General features: G+C 45.7%; 1 long non-coding RNA gene across 1 annotated transcript; it reads left to right on the forward strand.

The window, feature by feature from the left end:
• The first annotated feature begins 564 nt into the window (after positions 1-564).
• Positions 565-1778, forward strand: LOC138852706 (uncharacterized). The gene is made up of 2 exons (XR_011392017.1): positions 565-612; positions 1287-1778. It is a non-coding gene; the product is annotated as an uncharacterized lncRNA (long non-coding RNA).
• Positions 1779-20594: the final 18816 nt, after the last annotated feature.

The following is a 20594-nucleotide window of genomic DNA, read 5'->3' on the forward strand; positions in this document are numbered from 1 at the left end:
CAAGTCCAGCTACTCTACCAGCTTCTACATTATTCACTGGTCAGTCTCTTTGTATTAGTGTTTCCTGCTTTTTTGCATTACTCCCGAGGGTTGACCTGAGTTTGCAAAATAAGCCAGCTTCCAGTCTGTGGTGGGGAGTCAGAACACCCGAGTCCAGTCCAGCCTAGCCTACTCCATCCAATTATTTTGCCTGCCAAGCCAGCTTCCACCCCTGCTGTGCTCATCGTGTAAGTTACAAGCTATTCTGTGTGAAGGGTTAAGATAAGCCAGCTAGCAACTAACCCAGGTGTCTTACCTCAGTACTCAGGCAAGCCATGTGACTAGTCTTCATCGCTTAGGATTCAAGTTCCAAGCATTCTGAGTGCTCCTTGTCATCCTTGTGGTGTTGTAGTATTTCGTGGGTTTCCTGCCTCCAGCCGGCTTAGAATTATCTTCGCGGCAGTGTGGGTTTTCTCAGTGAGGCTTACGACGTTCAACCCATAAGCCCGCCCAGCCACTCACGATCAGCGTGTCGCACCATTGCCGGTCTCCCCAGACGCCTCGCTTCAGCCTTTTACCACAAAACCCAACTACAGTCGGCCATTACAACTCACCTACCTCATCAGTGTTTTGGTGCTCTGCTAAGGGCTTGTAGCACCATATTTTAAGGACCACCATAGGGGGTCAAGAGCTAGAGGTGGCATGCGCCATCTTTAAAAGCCTCCTGTGTGTTGTCTCTCGCCGATTTAAGCGCAATTCTACGATCATCTGCAGAGGACAGCAGCAAGACGATATAAACAATCCATCAATCTCATTTTTTCAAGTGTTACAGCTATAATATTTTTTTTTAGAGACATTTGCGAGTGTTGAGACATTTCTTTTGTGTTCCCAGTGACTTTTTCTCTTAGTGACATTCAGTGACTCTCTTGATCAGACTCAGTGTTTATCATGCATGATTGCATAAATTTCTTTAACTCCTTAATTCGAGTGTTAATTTTCGTGCATTATTTTATATCTGTTGTGTTGTGTTTCTTTTTATACACACTTGAAGTAAGTACTTAGTGTTTCCTTTGTTGTGTGTGCAACATATGAGCAGTATAGAACTTGTGTTTAAACTTCAGAATTCCAGTGAATTAACTCAGTAAATTTTTCACCTCATATTCTGCATCACAACTCAGTGTTGTCTGTTATTTTTTTTTTTTTTTCTTCCTAGCAATTGTGTATTTTTGTTTGTTCCCTGTGTGTTGAACATTCTTGTGTTCATATTTTTCCATTCAGCCAGTGTTTAATTTGTCTTATTTCCACAGACAATAGTGCCATTTTTAAAGCTCCAGCAAGAAATCTGTTTACAAAATTTTTTTAAAAACATCAAGTTTCATTGCAAGAAAATTCTAGTACTGAGTTTATGTTGATGTTTTGTGCTCTGCATCACTGTAAGTGTTGTATTTCTTTTGTTGTGTGTTTTAGCACCTATTATTTTTTCATATTTTATTGAACAAATTCACTCTTAGTGCAATTTTTAAGTTCTCCTTTTAAAGTAAATTGTTCTTTTGCTTGTTGTTTAAGTGCAGTTAAGAGTTAAAGTGTTCATTCCTTGATATATTTCTTTTCTTGTGTGTTATAATTTTTATTATTGCACATTGACTCATTTTGCAATAATTTTCTTGCAAATATTGTGTTGCTATTAAAGTTTTTCTTGCAGAAAATTTTATGCAGTGTTGTGCAATACAGTTTATTACAGTGCAGTTTCTTATGCTCTGTTCTGTGCATAGTATTTTATTCTGTCTGTCATTTTAATTTTTATTTCAGCGAATTGTGTGTTTGTTTTAATTTTTGCACAAGTTTATTGAGTCCATTTTATTATTTTATTGTGTATTTTCCTTGTTGCATTGAAAGTAAAGACAACTCACTGTGCCATTTATTCAATTTAAAGTAAAAGTTGAGCATATTAGATTTGAGCAAAGTACAAGTTCTCTTGATTTTCAGTGTTTGTTAAGTTGCATATTATTCTTGTGTGAGTTCTTTTGCTTACTGTGTAACTTGTCAATTTTTAATTACTTATGCAGAATAGTTAAGCATTTTCTTCCATTTAAGCTTATTGTGTCATTCTCTCCATTTTTCTTGACTTATGCCCTTCAGTATTTTCACTGAGAAGATGTCCCAGTCACTTTTGAACGTTCACTTAGTGTATCATTCCAGTCAAAGTCAATATGAATCAGTCCACAGTACCAACATTCCCTTACTGACTGAAAGACAATACCCTAGCCCTTGAGCAATGTGTTTGTTCTCACAGCTTGTATCTGAGATTTGTTAAAGTGCTGCGAAATGTGAAGTTCAGATTAAGTTCTTATAGATCCGTGAATTACTTATTAACGTAGCCGAGCGGTCAGGCACTAGTAATTCTGTCATTCCTGTCTGTGTTCCACCTATACCTTCAGACTTGCAGGATAGTGTTCCTGTTGCCTCAAGTGTCCGGGGACACTCAGACTGCCTTGAGTGCACAGCCTATCCCTGCAATGACTGCTAGTTCGAGTAGTAGTTTCTCCACAGGGGATGCCTTGTCAGAAAACGATTACTTGCAACTAGTAATGCCATCTCTTGTTGATGTGACATGCTGTCTGCAGAAAGACGTCTCTGTTACAGCTAGTGTTCTACTCCAGAGTGTCTGTTGTTGTTCCTAATGTTCCAGATGGTGATCCCATCCTAGTTGACAGTAATCAGTGCATTGTAAGAAGTTATTTCTCGAATAACTTTCTTTCACATGTTAACGTTTGTAAGTGTAGTTTCTTTATAGCTGATACCTCCGTATCACTGTGTGCGACTCAGATTGAATATCAGCATTGTTCACCGTGTTCATTTCTTTTCTCCTGTGTTTGCAGTTTGAGATAGTAGATTCGTTCTCCCTTGCTCATATTGCGTGTTATAGCGTTAATTTTTTTCAACCGGGGGAGTCATCCACTCCACCGAGTTTGTTCTTTCCTCCAGTAAGGAAGAACTGTTACCTTTATTCCAGAACAAACAGCCTACTGGAAGGTTAGCCAGATGGACCTTGACTATCCAAGAGTTCAATCCCACTTTTGAAAATTTACCTGGCAAGTCAAATGTAGTCGCAGATGCTTTATCGCGACAGGTTAGTGTAGTTACTGCAGATCCTCCATTTACTGTCGAGGTTGTCAGAAATTCCCAAAGAACCGATCCCTTGTGTTCTGGTGTGATTCGATTCCTGCTCCAGGAAGAGCTTATTCTTACTGTGAAGCCACCAGTACCCATTAGTGACTTTGTAATGAGCCAAGAATTACTGTATCGAATAGTCGAGTTGAGTACTCCTAGCAGATGAATTAGTAATTCCACAGTCACTAGTGATTGTAGTTGTATCTTTTGTAGATACTCGTTCAGATCTCTCTCAGTCAAGGCATGTGTTAGCCATTGCAGAGGAATTCGATCCTCCCAGAGATGATAACCATTCTGCATATGTAAACCTTACCCTCGCAGAATTGGGTTTAAATGTACATAGTCTGTATAATTAGATGTCCGAGATGAATGAAAGTGTCAACTGTGTGTTTTATTATTAGCTGATCAGTTTGTCAGAAATTTTCGTGTTCACGTTCCCTCCGTATTCTGAGAATTAACAGTCTAGATTTGCGTGCACCGAATCTGCCTTTCTGTTAAACACTTCTTTGTATATAATTATTCTTCCTCAGAATCCGTAGAGTGCATGAATACAGATCGATCGATCAATTCCATCCATATTGTATAATGATTTGTACTTATAGTTTGTAATGCATTACGTTAACACCCATCTACGTAAAATCCATGTATGATACCATCCATTAGTTCTAAGATATATATGAATTTGTTATTGTATAGAATCAGCCCAGATCCGCCTGCCTGTTCAGCCTATAGATAGTAGTGTATGTCGGGACGACATACGTAACATGACCGAGCTGTCAGCATAGTTGCTGATCCCTGTATTCCCTGTATTATATAGCATAGCATATTAGTATCCTCCATGTGCTTTAGACACGAGATCCCTCGTAGGCCTTTGGCTTGGAGTGACGTCATGGGCATACACATGGGCAGTGATCCCTTTGTCCCGCACTCTCTCAGCGGCAGACCGTCTAGGCGTAAACAGGCTAGGTAACTGTGGCTCCATCTCCCATCTCAGTCTGACAATATATCTACCATCCTACAAGTGTGTCTACTTTCAACCTGTGATATCTCCATTCAAGAACCCTTACGATACATGGAGCCCTGACCCTGGACCAGCATGGAGCCCTGACCCTGGACCAACATGGAGTCCTGACCCTGGACCAACATGGAACCCTGACCCTGGACCAACATGGAGCCCTGACCCTGAACCAACATGGAGCTCTGACCCTGGAATAACATGGAGCTATGACCCTGGACCAACATGGAGCCCTGACTCTGGACCAACATAGAGCCTTGACTCTGGACCAACTTGGAGCCCTGACCCTGGACCAACATAGAGCCCTGACCCTGGACCAACATGGAGCCCTGACCCTGGACCAGCATGGAGCCCTGACCCTGGACCAACATGGAGCCCTGACCCTGAACCAACATGGAGCCCTGACCCTGGACCAACATGGAGCCCTGACCCTGGACCAACGTGGAGCTCTGACCCTGGACTAACATGGAGCCCTGACCCTAGACCAGCATGGAGCCCTGACCCTGGACCAACATGGAGCCTTGACTCTGGACCAACTTGGAGCCCTGACCCTGGAACATGGAACCCTGACCCTGGACCAACATGGAGCCCTGACCCTGGACCAACATGGAGCCCTGACCTTGAACCAACATGGAGCTCTGACCCTGGACTAACATGGAGCCCTGACCCTGGACCAACATGAAGTCCTGACCCTGGACCAACATGGAGCCCTGACCCTGGACCAACATGGAGCTCTGACCCTGGACCAACACGGAGCCCTGACCCTGGACTAACATGAAGCCCTGACCCTGGACCAACATGGAGCCCTGACCCTGAACCAACATGGAGCCCTGACCTTGAACCAACATGGACCCCTGACCCTGGACCAATATGGGGTCCAGTAATCCTCTCACTAGGAGTCCCACTATATTCATTGGCTACATAACACCCCTCTCAAGTGAACTAACTCTGCTGTTGTTGCCTCACCGCCCAGACCTAGGCCTCTGTACCTCTCTCTCTCTTTCTCTCTCTATCTCTCTCTCTCTCTCTCTCTCTCTCTCTCTCTCTCTCTCTCTCTCTCTCTCTCTCTCTCTCCTCTCTCTATCTTTTTTTTTTTTTACACAGGGTTTGACAAGGTTAAGGATCCCTAGCTTTATTGACAGCTATTTACAGGTTAAGGATTCCTAACTTTATTGGCAAGCTAAGAGCTGTTACCTACATCAGCTCATTTGAAAGCATTTTTATTGTTATGAGACATACAAGTAGGGAACAGGATGAAGTTGAGCCATCTGTGGCCAGCATTTTCATTTGATCAACTGACTTTATCTCGTTGACATCATTATGCTGTACGAATGTGTTCCATACTCAGTCATCCTGGGTATGTATGATCTCAGATGGAGTGATGTTCTGGAGAAGGGTACAGCCAGAGTGAAGTTGCTGCTTTCTGCCCGTCTTGTGGCATAAAAGCTTGTTTCACGCTGTCCTCGAAGTGGATCCAAGTGTGGTATTTTGACAATATTGGCCTTGTACATAACAGTAAGGCCACCCACATCCTCCAATATTGAAGGCTCTGGTGAAATAACAAATCTATCCAGGATGGGTCCAGGCGAGAGATGAGACGTCTTGCTCTGTTCTCACTCTGTCAAGCAGTCGCAGATGAGAGGGGGCAGGCAAACCAAGAAAGTGGAGCATACTCAAGGTGTAAGCGTACTTGTGCCTTGTACAGGATCTTGCAACCCCTACTGTCAAGCAGATGCGATATACGGCAAAGTGCTGTAAGCTTCCTGGCTGCCTTGTTTGCAAGATTTACAACATGGTTCTTCATGGTTAGTTTGGAGTCAAATTTCACCCCAAGGATATCAACTTCTTCTCCAGGTGCCAACATCCTCCCATTCATCCTTCACTACTGCACCAGCATTACCATCATGGTGCCTAGAGACGATCATCATTTGCATTTTCTCAGGTGCAAATGTTACTTGCCATCTATTTCCCCAAGCTGATATAGCTCTCAGCTGGTGATTGATATAGCTTAGAGCAGCTGGCATTTCTTCTCCTGGATAAGTGAATGTCAGTGTACAGTCATCTGCATATGCATGTGATTCTGGGATGAGATGAAGAAGGTCGTTGAAGTAAACATTCCATAACAATGGACCCAGCACGCTTCCTTGTGGAACACTTGCCCCAATAGGATGCCTTGCTGATTCCGTTCCATTGAGGACTTCACTTAGAGATCTACCATGAAGGTAATCACTGAGGAGACATAGCGTAGAGCCTGCAATTCCCAGTGCTTGAAGTTTTGCATGAGGCCCTGGTGCCACACCTCCGGTCGAAAGCGCCAGCAATGTCCAGTGCTACCACACAGCTGACTTTGGATTCATCCAGTGATTGGTGCCACTTAGTGGAGAGGTTTAACAACAGATCAGCAGCAGAGTAACCTTTCCTGAAGCCATATTGACGATCACAAAGTAGTGAAATGTAGTCAAAAACTCTGTCATTTGTCTTGAAATTATTGTCTCAAGGATCTTACCAGTGATTGACAGGAGTGACACTGGTCTGTAGTTGCTGATTTCTGCTCTGCTCTTCTTTTTGTGAACAGGGACTACATTTGACTCCTTCCATAGAGAGGGCCATTTACACTGTACTAGGCAGTGCTGAAAGATGCGAGTTAGAGGTGCTGCTAGCTGGTCTGCACATCTCAACAATCTTGGGCTCAACTTGTCTGGGCCCACAGCCTTTTCTTGGTCAAGCGATTTAAGAAGGAAATCCACCTCCTCCTGCCTTATTGTCACCACTGACAGTTTTGACACAGTTCTTGCAGCTAGCCAAGGAGGGTCCCTTGCTGGATCAGGAACTTGCATTTTGGTAGCAAAGTGTTCAGCAAAGAGGTCCGCCTTCTCTTCACTACTAGTAGAGGTGGTCCCATCCTGTCGATTTAGAGGTGGAATAAGTTCATCAGGCAGATAACCTTGTCTGTCCTTGACCAGGGACCACCAGGTTTTGGAGCCTACCCTACCTGATGCTTTCTTTCTCTGTCTCTCTCTCTCTCTCTCTCTCTCTCTCTCTCTCTCTCTCTCTCTCTCTCTCTCTCTCTCTCTCTCTCTCTCTCTCTCTCTCTCTCTCTCTCTCTCTCTCTCTCTCTCTCTCTCTCTCTCTCTCTCTCTCTCTCTCTCTCTCTCTCTCTGTCTGTCTGTCTGTCTCTCTCTCTCTCTCTCTCTCTCTCTCTCCTTCGCTTCCCCACCAACAATATATGCCTCCCCACCCACCTTCCTAGCCTCCCTACCCACCATCGTAGCCTCCCCACCCACCTTCATTGCCTCCCCACCCACCTTCCTAGCCTCCCCACCCACCATCCTAGCCTCCCCACCCACCTTCCTAGCCTCCACACCCACCATCCTAACCTCCCCACCCACCATCCTAGCCTCCACACCCATCATCCTAGCCTCCCCACCCATTATCCTAGCCTCCCCACCCACAATCCTAGCCTACCCACCCACCATCCTAGCCTCCACACCCACCATCCTAGCCTCCCCACTCACCATCCTAGCCTCCCCACCCACCACCCTAGCCTCCACACACACCTTCCTAGCCTCCCCACCCACCATCCTAGCCTCCCCACCCACCATCCTAGCCTCCCCACCCACAATCCTAGCCTCCACACACACCTTCCTAGCCTCCCCACCCACCATCCTAGCCTCCCCACCCACCATCCTAGCCTCCCCCCACCCCATCCTAGCCTCTACACCCACCATCCTAGCCTCCCCACCCACCATCCTATCCTCCCCACCCACCATCCCTAGCCTCCCCCACCCACCATCCTAGCCTCCCACCCACCATCCTAGCCTCCCACCCACCATCCTAGCCTCCCACCCACCATCCTAGCCTCCCCACCCACCATCATAGCCTCCCCACCCACCATCCCTACCATCCCCACCCACCATCCTAGCCTCCCCACCCATCATCCTAGCCTCCCCACCCATTATCCTAGCCTCCCCACCCACCATCCTAGCCTCCCTTCCCACCCACCATCCTAGCATCCCCACCCACCATCCTAGCCTCCCCACCCACCATCCAAGCCTCCATACACACCTTCCTAGCCTCCCCACCCACCATCCTAGCCTCCCCACCCACCCTCCTAGCCTCCACACCCACCATCCTAGCCTCCCCGCCCACCATCCTATCCTCCCCACCCACCATCCCAGCCTCCCCACCCACCATCCTAGCCTCCCCACCCACCATCCTAGCCTCCCCTCCCACCATCCTACCCTCCCCACCCACCATCCTAGCCTCCACACCCACCTTCCTAGCCTCCACACCCACCATCCTAGCCTCCCCACCCACCTTCCTAGCCTCCATACCCACCATCCTAGCCTCCCCACCCACCCACCATCCTATCCTCCCCACCCTCCCACCATCCTAATCCTCCCCACCCACCATCCTAGCCTCCACACCCACCATCCTAGCCTCCCCACCCACCATCCTAGCCTTCCCACCCACCCACCTACCATCCTCCTCTCTCCCACCATCCTAGCCTCCCCACCCACCATCCTAGCCTTCCCACCCACCATCCATCCAGCCTCCTCACCCACCATCCTAGCCTCCCCACCCCACCCACCATCCTAGCCTCCCCACCCACCTTCCTAGCCTCCACACCCACCATCCTAGCCTCCACACCCACCATCCTAGCCTCCCCACCCCCCATCCTAGCCTCCCCCCCCACCCTCCTAGCCTCCCCACCCATCATCCTAGCCTCCCCACCCACCTTCCTAGCCTCCCCACCCACCATCCTAGCCTCCACACCCACCATCCTAGCCTCCCCACCCACCATGCTAGCCTCCACACCCACCATCCTAGCCTCCCCACCCACCATCCTAGCCTCCTCACCCACCATCTTAGCCTCTACACCCACCATGCTAGCCTCCCCACCCACTATCCTAGCCTCCACACGCTCCATCCTAGCCTCCACACCCACCATCCTAGCCTCCACACCCACCATCCTAGCCTCCCCACCCACCATCCTAGCCTCCCCACCCACCATCCTAGCCTCCACACCCACCATCTTAGCCTCCCCACCCACCATCCTAGCCTCCTCACCCACCATCCTAGCCTCCCCACCCACCATCCTAGCCTCCCCATCCACCATCCTAGCCTCCACACCCACCATCTTACCCTCCCCACCCACCATCCTAGCCTCCACACCCACCATCCTAGCCTCCCCACCCACCATCCTAGCCTCCCCACCCACCTTCCTAGCCTCCCCACCCACCATCCTAGCCTCCCCACCCACCTGCCTAGCCTCCCCACCCACCATCCTAGCCTCCACACCCACCATCTTAGCCTCCCCACCCACCATCCTAGCCTCCTCACCCACCATCCTAGCCTCCCCACCCACCATCCTAGCCTCCACACCCACCATCCTAGCCTCCCCACCCACCATCCTAGCCTCCCCATCCACCATCCTAGCCTCCTCACCCACCATCCTAGCCTCCCCACCCACCATCCTAGCCTCCCCATCCACCATCCTAGCCTTTCCACCCACCATCCTAGCCTCCACACCCACCATCCTAGCCTCCCCACCCACCATCCTAGCCTCCCCACCCACCATCCTAGCCTCCCCACCCACCATCCTAGCCTCCCCATCCACCATCCTAGCCTCCCCACCCACCATCCTAGCCTCCACACCCACCATCCTAGCCTCCCCACCCACCATCCTAGCCTCCCCACCCACCATCCTAGCCTGCCCACCCACCATCCTAGCCTGCCCACCCACCATCCTAGCCTCCCCACCCACCATCCTAGCCTCCCCATCCACCATCCTAGCCTGCCCACCCACCATCCTAGCCTCCCCACCCACCATCCTAGTCTCCACACCCACCATCCTAGCCTCCCCACCCACCATCCTAGCCTCCCCACCCACCATCCTAGCCTGCCCACCCACCATCCTAGCCTGCCCACCCACCATCCTAGTCTCCCCACCCACCATCCTAGCCTCCCCACCCACCATCCTAGCCTCCTCACCCACGGTGTTGTCCCCCCGGCTGGGGAGTCCGTCAGGCGGGTCATCACCATAGTGTAATGCGAGTCTTCAATATGCAGGAGCGAGACACTGGTACAATCACTCTGTTGCAGCTTGTTGCAGCTCCCTGGGCTAATTGCTCCAGCCTCACCTGAATATTGTCTGTGCTTGTGTTGCACACCAGGGCAGGGTAGGGATAGTGGGAACGGCAGGACGGGGATAGTGGGAAGGGCAGGACAGGGATAGCGGGAAGGGCAGGGTAGGGATAGTGGTAATGGCAGAGTATGGATAGTGGAAAGGGCAGATTAGGGTATGGGATAGAGGCAGGGTGCGGTATAGTGGGAAGGGCAGGGCTGGGTATGGAGGAGAGGCAGGGCAGGGCTGGGTATGGAGGAGAGGCAGGGCAGGGATTTGGGTCATTATTAATATTATATAGATTACTGCCACCTGTGAACATGTTCACTTGTACTGTCACAACTATGTGGTACAGAGTCTTGCGTCAAGGCGCCTCTTCTTTCTTCTTTCTGACAACTGTCTTCTTTCCCGCGTCAAAACTTTTTGAATCTGTCAATGAGCTGCTTCCATATTTCCCTGGCGTCTTCTCTGAATTTCCTTTTTTTTTTAATTCGATTATGTTGCTATTATTAATCTTTAATTTTCATCTTAATGTAATTGTATAGTCGCTTTAGTTATTTATTATTGTATTATTTTTGTACGTTCCTTCTGATTTAATGGTATTCCTGGTCAGGCTGTTATTCTCATTTTCTTCCTTTCCTCTTGATCTACATTTTTACTTTACTCTTTTCTTCTGCTCTCTACTTCCATACATTCTTTACTGAAACATGGCTGTTGTTGTGCTTCTCACTGTTATTATGTGTTGGAATGAATCTTTCAGGAGCTTTTTTGCATGTCTGGATAAAAAGTCCGTCATGCCTTGTGCTTTTATATATTTAGTCAATTGATTCTTGTATATCCCAAAGAACTCTTGTTTTCCTACATCTTCCTTTCTCGGTATAGTAATCTCTTACGTTTCATTTCTTTCATTCTCTAACTTTCACTTCTATCATGTAATCACACACTAGAATGCGGAGGCCGGATGTTCCTAGAGGTTCCGTGTGTAAAACCTCTTCCCCCCCTCTCCCGTATCATTAAAGTCAGCTTCTCTCTGGCTGAATATTAAGTCTGATCTTGACAGACTCTCCTTATCTCTCCATGTCTCTTCCAGGACATGTAAATCTATTGTCTCCCAGTCTCCTTCTCCTGCCTGGTTAAAATCTGCTGAGATTACGAGTCTTACTTTCCCTTCATTAAATGGTAGTGTTGCTCTCTCGATTATCTTTGTTGTGGCTTTATTTTTCCTATATTTCTATATGAGTTTTCTTTTGCTTGTTGAGGGAATTATAGATTACTGCTTCGCTCCACCTCTTCCTAAAACCTAACCAGTCAACTCTATGCAGTCTGCTACCGTTTCTTTCAGTATTCAGTGTTTTTCTGAGTAACGAGGCTCCTCCTTCAGCCTTCTGCCATCACTTTATCTTCTTATTATCTGCTCACTTCCAGGGAATATTGTATCTGTTATTGTTCCTCATAATTTTGATACTGATGTGTCTGGGCACATTTCTCTGAACTGTGCTTGTTCAGCTATCAAAACTTTGGGGCCCAGTCCCTGGACCCATTATGTACCTCTGTGATCTTTTGACTACCGCCCACAGGATGGGTATGGGGTGCATAATAAACATATTAAACTATGTTAATTTAAACACTTGGTAGAGCATTCTCTCAGCATCGTGTGGAGAACTTTAAGAGGTTTTGATGGGCTACGATGTCAGTTGTTATTTGAAGTCTTCGATGTCATTTGGTTTGTAGGTGCTCCGATGTTTTTTTTTTTTTTTTTTTTTGACGGGTTATGATTTCATTTGTTTTTGGGAGTGGTATGAGTGGTAAATTGGATGTGGAGGATTGGAGAGTGTGGATAAGGTAGATGGATTTTTTTTGTTTTTTTTTTTTTTTTTTTTTGTGTGTGTGTGTGTGTGTGTGTGTGTGTGTGTGTGTGTGTGTGTGTGTTTGTGTGTGTGTGTGTGTGTGTGTGTTTGTGTGTGTGTGTGTGTGTGTGTGTGTGTGTGTGTGTCTGTGTGTGTCTGTGTGTGTTTGTGTGTGTCTGTGTGTGTCTGTGTGGGACGGCCGGGGAGAGATTTGGCGAGGGGAGAGAAAGAGAGGGTAGGGGAGAGTTAGGGGAGTAAAGTGAGCGCAAGTGAAGGGGAGAGTAAATGCAGGAAGAGTGAGGAGGCAAAGGAAGGAAAGAGAGAAGAGTGAGTGTGGAGAGAGAGAGAGAGAGAGAGAGAGAGAGAGAGAGAGAGAGAGAGAGAGAGAGAGAATGAAAACAGGGAGAGTGAGAGGGCAAGGAAAGGAGAGAGACATACAGACAGAAGAGTGAGGGGAAAGAGAGTGAGAGCAAGAAGAGGGGAATACGTACACGCATATTTCCCCTCGAGTATTACATATTACCATACTCCCCCTAGCAATAAGCCATACTTCAGGGGCATCACTCCTGTGATTTTTACACTCTGCCACGCACGTGTGTTCAATGGTACCAGCAGTTGAGAGCCAGGGTATGTCTAGGGACGCCCGCCTTGAGGTTTGGAGGCGGCTAGGCTCTGGCTACGGTGGGAGTAGATTGTAGCGAGAACGTAACTAGGTTGTGGCTAGGAGTTACTAGGCTGTAGCTAGGTTGCGGCTAGGCGGTGTCTTTCTTCCGGGCTTGGAGCTACTTTGAGGCTAGACTGGGGCTACATTGAAACTAGGCTGGGGCTATGTTGAGGCTAGACCGGGGCTACGTTGAGGCTAGGCAGGGTCTGCGTTGAGGCTAGGCCGGGGCTACGTTAAGCCTTGGCTAAGGCTTGGAAGAGGCTAGTTTAGAGCTAGGATTTAGCTAGTATGAGGCTAGATTGAGGCTTGGTTAAAGCTAGGATGGGACCAGGAAGAAGCCAGGGGGGCTAGATTGAGCATAGGTTCAGGCTAAGAGTGGTCTGCGATGAAGATAGGATAGGGCTAGGTTAAAGTTAGGTTTGAGTTAGGTTAAGATATGACGGCAGTAGCCTAGGGGTAGGATAGGGCTAGGGTGAGGATAGGATGAAGATATGATGGTACTAGGTCGAGACTAGGTTGGGGTTAGAGTGGGGCTAAGATTGGGCTAGGATGAAGATAGGATGATGGTGTTAGGATGAAGATAGGATGATGGTGTTAGGATGAAGATAGGATGCAGGGAGACAGACTGGCCTGCACACCGTCGGGTCCTTCCCTCCTGCGTCCGACTTTTGTCAACACTGTCCTGCCCTTGTTTTCACACACTTTGTCCCTCACCTTTCTCCTCATCCTTGTGTTCTCTTCCCCCCACTCTTCACCTATCTGCCCTGTCTCTCACTCTTCGTCACCCATCTCCCCTCACTTCTCTCCTGACTCACAAGTCTTCTTTTCTCTTCACCAATCTGCCCTCTTCTCTCTCTCTCTCTCTCTCTCTCTCTCTCTCTCTCTCTCTCTCTCTCTCTCTCTCTCTCTCTCTCTCTCTCTCTCTCTCTCTCTCTCTCTCTCCCTCGCTCTTCTGACTTCTCTCTTCCTCTCCTCTCTACTCTGCTGTCCCTCACCTATTTGTGTTTACCTAACTGTGGTTGCAGGGATTGATTCACAGCTCCTGGTCTCGCATCTTCGCTGGTCGCCACTAGGTCCACTCTCTCTCCCTGCTCCATGAGCTTTATCGTACCTCTAGTAAATAAGTAAGTGGTAAGTAAGATTATTCGGATACTTATACACATAAATACACTTACATAAATTATTATACATAGCAGCATATCTGTAGAGTTCCTGGGATAACCTAAAAAAAAAAGTCAGGCAAAGTGACTTATTTCCACTAAGGGTCCCTATCTTCTCCTCTGATGCTTCTAAATCAATAAAATAATACACTATCAAGAATAGTGTACCATCAACACGTAAGTCGAGAATGTCTTGTTCTTGTATCTTGCATTTGCGAATCCGGATTAGCGGATACAACGCGGATTCAGGATTAGCGCCGTCAGCGCCGCATGCACGAGTCAGCCAGACGTTGTAATCTCCCACTAACATCTGCAGTGACAACAGACATCAATGAACCAACACAACTAAACTCACTCCCGACTCGTGCAGTCGATGGGAAGAGATAAAAGCAAGTTTATTTAGGCATAGGTATTCGTAAGTACAATTATCATACATAGTGTAAACTACCTGGTATAACCCAGAAAAGAAGTCAGACAAGAGTGACTAATTTTCATTGGAGGTTCTTGTAATATCTTATTATTTAAACCTTAAAAGTTAAAACAGTTAAGGAAGGAATCTCTAAGTAACCTGTGCGCATCCTGAAGACGAAGAGAGTGAGCCCGGTGAGAGAAAAAGAGAGAATTAAAGAGGGACACTGGACAGCTTGTCGGTGAGAGGAAGCAATGGTCGCTTCTAACAAAGAGAGAAACGAGTCTCAATAAAGGACAATGAGTGATGAAGCTGTGTAAACACGTCGGGAGGGAGTTGACCCATCAAGTCAAACGCTATATATTATAATGTTCAAATGTTGTTCTTTCTCTAAAAGCATTTGCCAACACGCAGGTCTTGCATGAAAAATTATCCAATTACATATTATTTATTGCATTTATTTACATGGTTATTTAATACTTGCAGAACTACCCGAGGTAGTGCCGGCAGAATGCTGAAATTGTAATAAGCAAGTGTACTGATGCTCCTGGATTACTGACGACAGTAGCAGCCGACTACTGAGAGTCTACTCTTCACCTAGCAGTGTCTTCAACTTCCCCTAGCCAGTAATATTTCTCCAGTTATCCAGATGCACTACTTAACCAGGTACATCTCCACTGAAGAACTTATCTTCGCCTCTCATCCCTTAGACACTTGCTTATAATAACGTGGATTCTTTATCCCCTGGAACCTGGATTCTTTATCCCCTGGATCCTTTATCCCCTGGATCCTTTATCCCCTGGATCCTTTATCCCCTGGATCCTTTATCCCCTGGATCCTCTGGATAACTGACGGTGGCCACAATTTCTTCCTGATTACGTCTAGGCTTTCAGAGTTCATACTCGCGCGTCATCAGTCACAATGTTATGTCTGATGCACATAGATCAAAGAAAAAAATTATTTTGTAATTAAGTTACATAAGGTTAAGTCAGTTAAGGTAATGCTAAGTAAGGTCAGGTTAATTTATATAAGGTTAAGTCAGGTCAGGTCAGGTAAGGTTAGGGTTAGGTTAGTCTACATAAAGTTAGGTTGGATGAAGTTTAGAAGTTGGATTAGCGTAAATTGGCCTATATTCACGGCGACAAATGACAATAGGTCCAGATTATCCTTCATTAACTTTTTTTTTTATCTTCCTGTAGGAAAGCGGTGAACTCTCAAGTGTCATGCAGGATCCTGAGAACTGGGAGGTAATGAGGCACTCTTAAATTTAAGAGTCCTTCAAGCGCCCAGGTCCCCACCCCCCTGCCTTGAAGACTCTGTGGCTGCGGGTGTGGCCACGGGTGTGACCGCGGGTGTGGCCACGGGTGTGACCGCGGGTGTGGTCGCGGGTGTGACTGCGGGTGTGGCCACGGGTGTGACCCCGGGTGTGGCCACGGGTGTGACCGCGGGTGTGGTCGAGGGTGTGACTGCGGGTGTGGCCATGGGTGTGACCGCGGGTGTGGTCGCGGGTGTGACTGCGGGTGTGGCCGCGGGTGTGACCGCGGGTGTGGCCGCGGGTGTGGCCGCGGGTGTGGCCGCGGGTGTGGCCGCGGGTGTCGCCGCGGGTGAGGCCGCGGGTGTGGTTCTGACACTTAACAACTCTACTGTAGATTTAACTCAGGGCAACATGGGTTTAGAACAGGTCGCTCCTGTCTGTCTCAACTATTGGATCACTACGACAAGGTCCTAAATGCACTAGAAGATAAAAAGAATGCAGATGTAATATATACAGACTTTGCAAAAGCCTTCGACAAGTGTGACCATGGCGTAATAGCGCACAAAATGCGTGCTAAGGGAATAACAGGAAAAGTCGGTCGATGTATCTATAATTTCCTCACTAACAGAACACAGAGAGTAGTCGTCAACAGAGTAAAGTCCGAGGCAGCTACGGTAAAAAGCTCTGTTCCACAAGGCACAGTACTCCCTCCCATCTTGTTCCTCATCCTCATATCCGACATAGACAAGGATGTCAGCCACAGCACCGTGTCTTCCTTTGCAGATGACACCCGAATCTGCATGACAGTCTTCCATTGCAGACACTACAAGGCTCCAGGCGGACATCAACCGAATCTTTCAGTGGGCTGCAGAAAACAATATGAAGTTCAACGATGAGAAATTTCAATTACTCAGATATGGTAAACACGAGGATATTAAATCTTCATCAGAGTACAAAACAAATTCGGGCCACAAAATAGAGCGAAACACCAACGTCAAAGACCTGGGAGTGATCATGTCGGAGGATCTCACCTTCAAGGACCATAACATTGTATAAATCGCATCTGCTAGAAAAATGACAGGATGGATAATGAGAACCTTCAAAACTAGGGAGGCCAAGCCCATGATGACACTCTTCATGTCACTTGTTCTATCTAGGCTGGAATATTGCTGCACACTAACAGCACCTTTCAAGGCAGGTGAAATTGCTGACCTAGAAAATGTACAGAGAACTTTCACTGCGCGCATAACGGAGATAAAACACCTCAATTACTGGGAGCGCTTGAGGTTCCTGAACCTGTATTCCCTGGAACGCAGGCGGGAGAGATACATGATTATATACACCTGGAAAATCCTAGAGGGACTAGTACCGAACTTGCACACGAAAATCACTCACTACGAAAGCAAAAGACTTGGCAGACGATGCAACATCCCCCCAATGAAAAGCAGGGGTGTCACTGGCACGTTAAGAGACCATACAATAAGTGTCAGGGGCCCGAGACTGTTCAACTGCCTCCCAGCACACATAAGGGGGATTACCAACAGACCCCTGGCAGTCTTCAAGCTGGCACTGGACAAGCACCTAAAGTCGGTTCCTGACCAGCCGGGCTGTGGCTCGTACGTTGGTTTGCGTGCAGCCAGCAGCAACAGCCTGGTTGATCAGGCTCTGATCCACCAGGAGGCCTGGTCACAGACCGGGCCGCGGGGGCGTTGACCCCCGGAACTCTCTCCAGGTAAACTCCAGGTAAACATTAACAACAAAGACATTAATAACAAACACAATAAACAAATTAATAGCAAACAATAATAACAAACACAGCAATAAACAAATTAATAACAAACACAATAGCAAACACAATAGCAAACACAATAACAAACACAATAACAAACACAATAACAAACAATAACAAACACAATAACAAACACAATAACAAACACAATAACAAACACAATAACAAACACAATAACAAACACAATAACAAACACAAAAACAAACAATAGCAAACACAATAACAAACACAATAACAAACACAATAACAAACACAATAACAAACACAATAACAAACACAATAACAAACACAATAACAAACACAATAACAAACACAATAGCAAACACAATAACAAACACAATAACAAACACAATAACAAACACAATAACAAACACAATAACAAACACAATAACAAACACAATAACAAACACAATAACAAACACAATAACAAACACAATAACAAACACAAAAACAAACAAAAACAAACACAAAAACAAACACAAAAACAAACACAAAAACAAGCACAAAAACAAACACAAAAACAAACACAAAAACAAACACAAAAACAAACACAAAAACAAACACAAAAACAAACACAAAAACAAACACAAAAACAAACACAAAAACAAACACAAAAACAAACACAAAAACAAACACAAAAAAAACAAAAACAAACACAAAAACAAACACAAAAACAAACACAAAAACAAACACAAAAACAAACACAAAAACAAACAAAAACAAACACAAAAACAAACACAAAAACAAACACTAAAACAAACACAAACAAACACAAAAACAAACACAAAAACAAACACAAAAACAAACAAAAAAACACAAAAACAAACACAAAAACAAACACAAAAACAAACACAAAAAAACAAACACAAAAACACAAAAAAACACAAAAACACAAAAACAAACACAAAAACAAACACAAAAAAACAAAAACAAAAACAAAACAAAACAAAACAAAACAACAAAAGAAAACAAAACAAACACAAAAACAAACACAAAAACAAACAAAAACAAACACAAAAACAAACACAAAAACAAACACTAAAACAAACACAAACAAACACAAAAACAAACACAAAAACAAACAAAAAAACACAAAAACAAACACAAAAACAAACACAAAAACAAACAAAAAAACACAAAAACAAACACAAAAACAAACACAAAAACAAACACAAAAAAACATAAAAACACAAAAACAAACACAAAAACAAACACAAAAACAAACACAAAAACAAACAAAAACAAACAAAAACAAACACAAAAACAAACACAAAAACAAACACAAAAACAAACAAAAACAAACACAAAAACTAACACAAACACAAAAACAAACACAAAAACAAACACAAAAACAAACAAAAACAAACACAAAAACAAACACAAAAACAAACACAAAAACAAGCACAAAAACAAACACAATAACAAACACAATAACAAACACAATAACAAACACAATAACAAACACAATAACAAACACAATAACAAACACAATAACAAACACAATAACAAACACAATAACAAACACAATAACAAACACACACTGGTCATCTAAACACGAGAGAGACAGAAAAAAAAAACAATATAAGAAAATAAAAAATAACCTCATTCCTACTAATTCTCACTAAAAGGAAACATTTCCCATTTTTTTTCCTGGCGACTGAGCGTAGCCAAGAAAGATCCTGTCTCAGTATGCTTAAGAAAATCCGGGCAAGGTATTCTCTTGCGAACGATTTTCAACAGTCAATATTTGTCGGATCAGCGCGCCGTTTGCATATCATTTGCGGATGTTTGCCGGATTTTGATATTAACTCAGTGTGATAGAACTTCAAACACGACCTCAGGGAGAAAATGGTAGATTCTCTTTTTTTTTTTCCTTCTCGTTCCTTGATAACGAAGTTAAATATTACAAATGTGGAGATACAAGGATGTGGGAGACAAGTGAGGGGAGGGAGAGGGGACAAATGAGAGAAGAGGGTGAGGGGAAGGTGATAAGTGAGAAGGGGGGTTGTGGGAGGGTGGCAAGTGAGAGAGGAAGGTGGGAGGGTGACAAGTGAGGGGGGACGGTGGGAGGGTGACAAGTGAGGGGGGAGGTGGGAGGGTGATAAGTGAGAGGAGGAGGTGGGAGGGTGACAAGTGAGGGGGTAGGTGGGAGGGTGACAAGTGAGGGGGGAGGTGGGAGGGTGACAAGTGAGATGTTAGGGTAGGTGGGAGGGTCGGGAGGGAGATGGGAGACAAGGGAGTCAGTAACTAAGTTTATTTAAATACAGGGACGCAGAAGTGCAATTATCATACATAGTTTAACATATGAACATTATGTGTAAATTACCTAGAATAACTCCCAAAAAAACTCAAAGTGACTTATCTCCACTGAGGTCCTTGTAATATCTTATTATTTAAAGCCTAGCAGTAAATTACAGTAAAAATTAGTCACGATACCCTTAAAAATTTAAACAGCCAAGTAACTCAGCTGTGTGAAAAATGAGTTACAGTACAAGGAACTATAACAGGAATAAAGTGACTTGAGTTACGTACATGAACATTAAATACAGAGGATCAGCTTACAATAATAAGTACACGAATGTTAACTATGCAAGCAGTCACTCTCCTCCCTAACTGTAGCTTCATTCATAAGGTATCTTTTAGCTGTCTTCCTGAACTGGTACTCGCCAGGACAGTCTTTGAGACGTTCACCAAGTCCGTTCCGCTCTGTTACTGCTGTATAGAAAAGGTGTTTGAGGCCTAACCACCTTCCGTAGGTACTACAAAATTATGGTCACTTTCCCAAGTACCATACTGATTCTGACTCCCAACCTTAACAGCAATATATTCCGGACATTGTGACTCACTCGCCATGGATCCAAACCCCACCCGTTCCGTGGTTTATTCTGGACACTGCTTGTGAGCACTTTTATAAAGATGATTTAACTTGAGATGTTTTACTCTGTCTTCAACACTCAGTATATCCAGTTGTTGTAATTCATCCTGGCCTACATGTTGTCTTGGACCAGGTCCAGGATAAATCTCACCATTTTGTCTACCTCCTTCCCTCTTACTCCTGCCTCTACTTCCTTATCCTCTTATTCCCATAATTATTATTCCCTGGTTCACTACCCCCCCCCCATGACTTTTTTTTTGTACCATGAAGAACAAGAATCTGTAAGACACTGTATGAGAACTT

The sequence above is a fragment of the Cherax quadricarinatus genome, chromosome 14, assembly GCF_038502225.1.
Source record: "Cherax quadricarinatus isolate ZL_2023a chromosome 14, ASM3850222v1, whole genome shotgun sequence".
NCBI classification, from domain to species: domain Eukaryota; kingdom Metazoa; phylum Arthropoda; class Malacostraca; order Decapoda; family Parastacidae; genus Cherax; species Cherax quadricarinatus.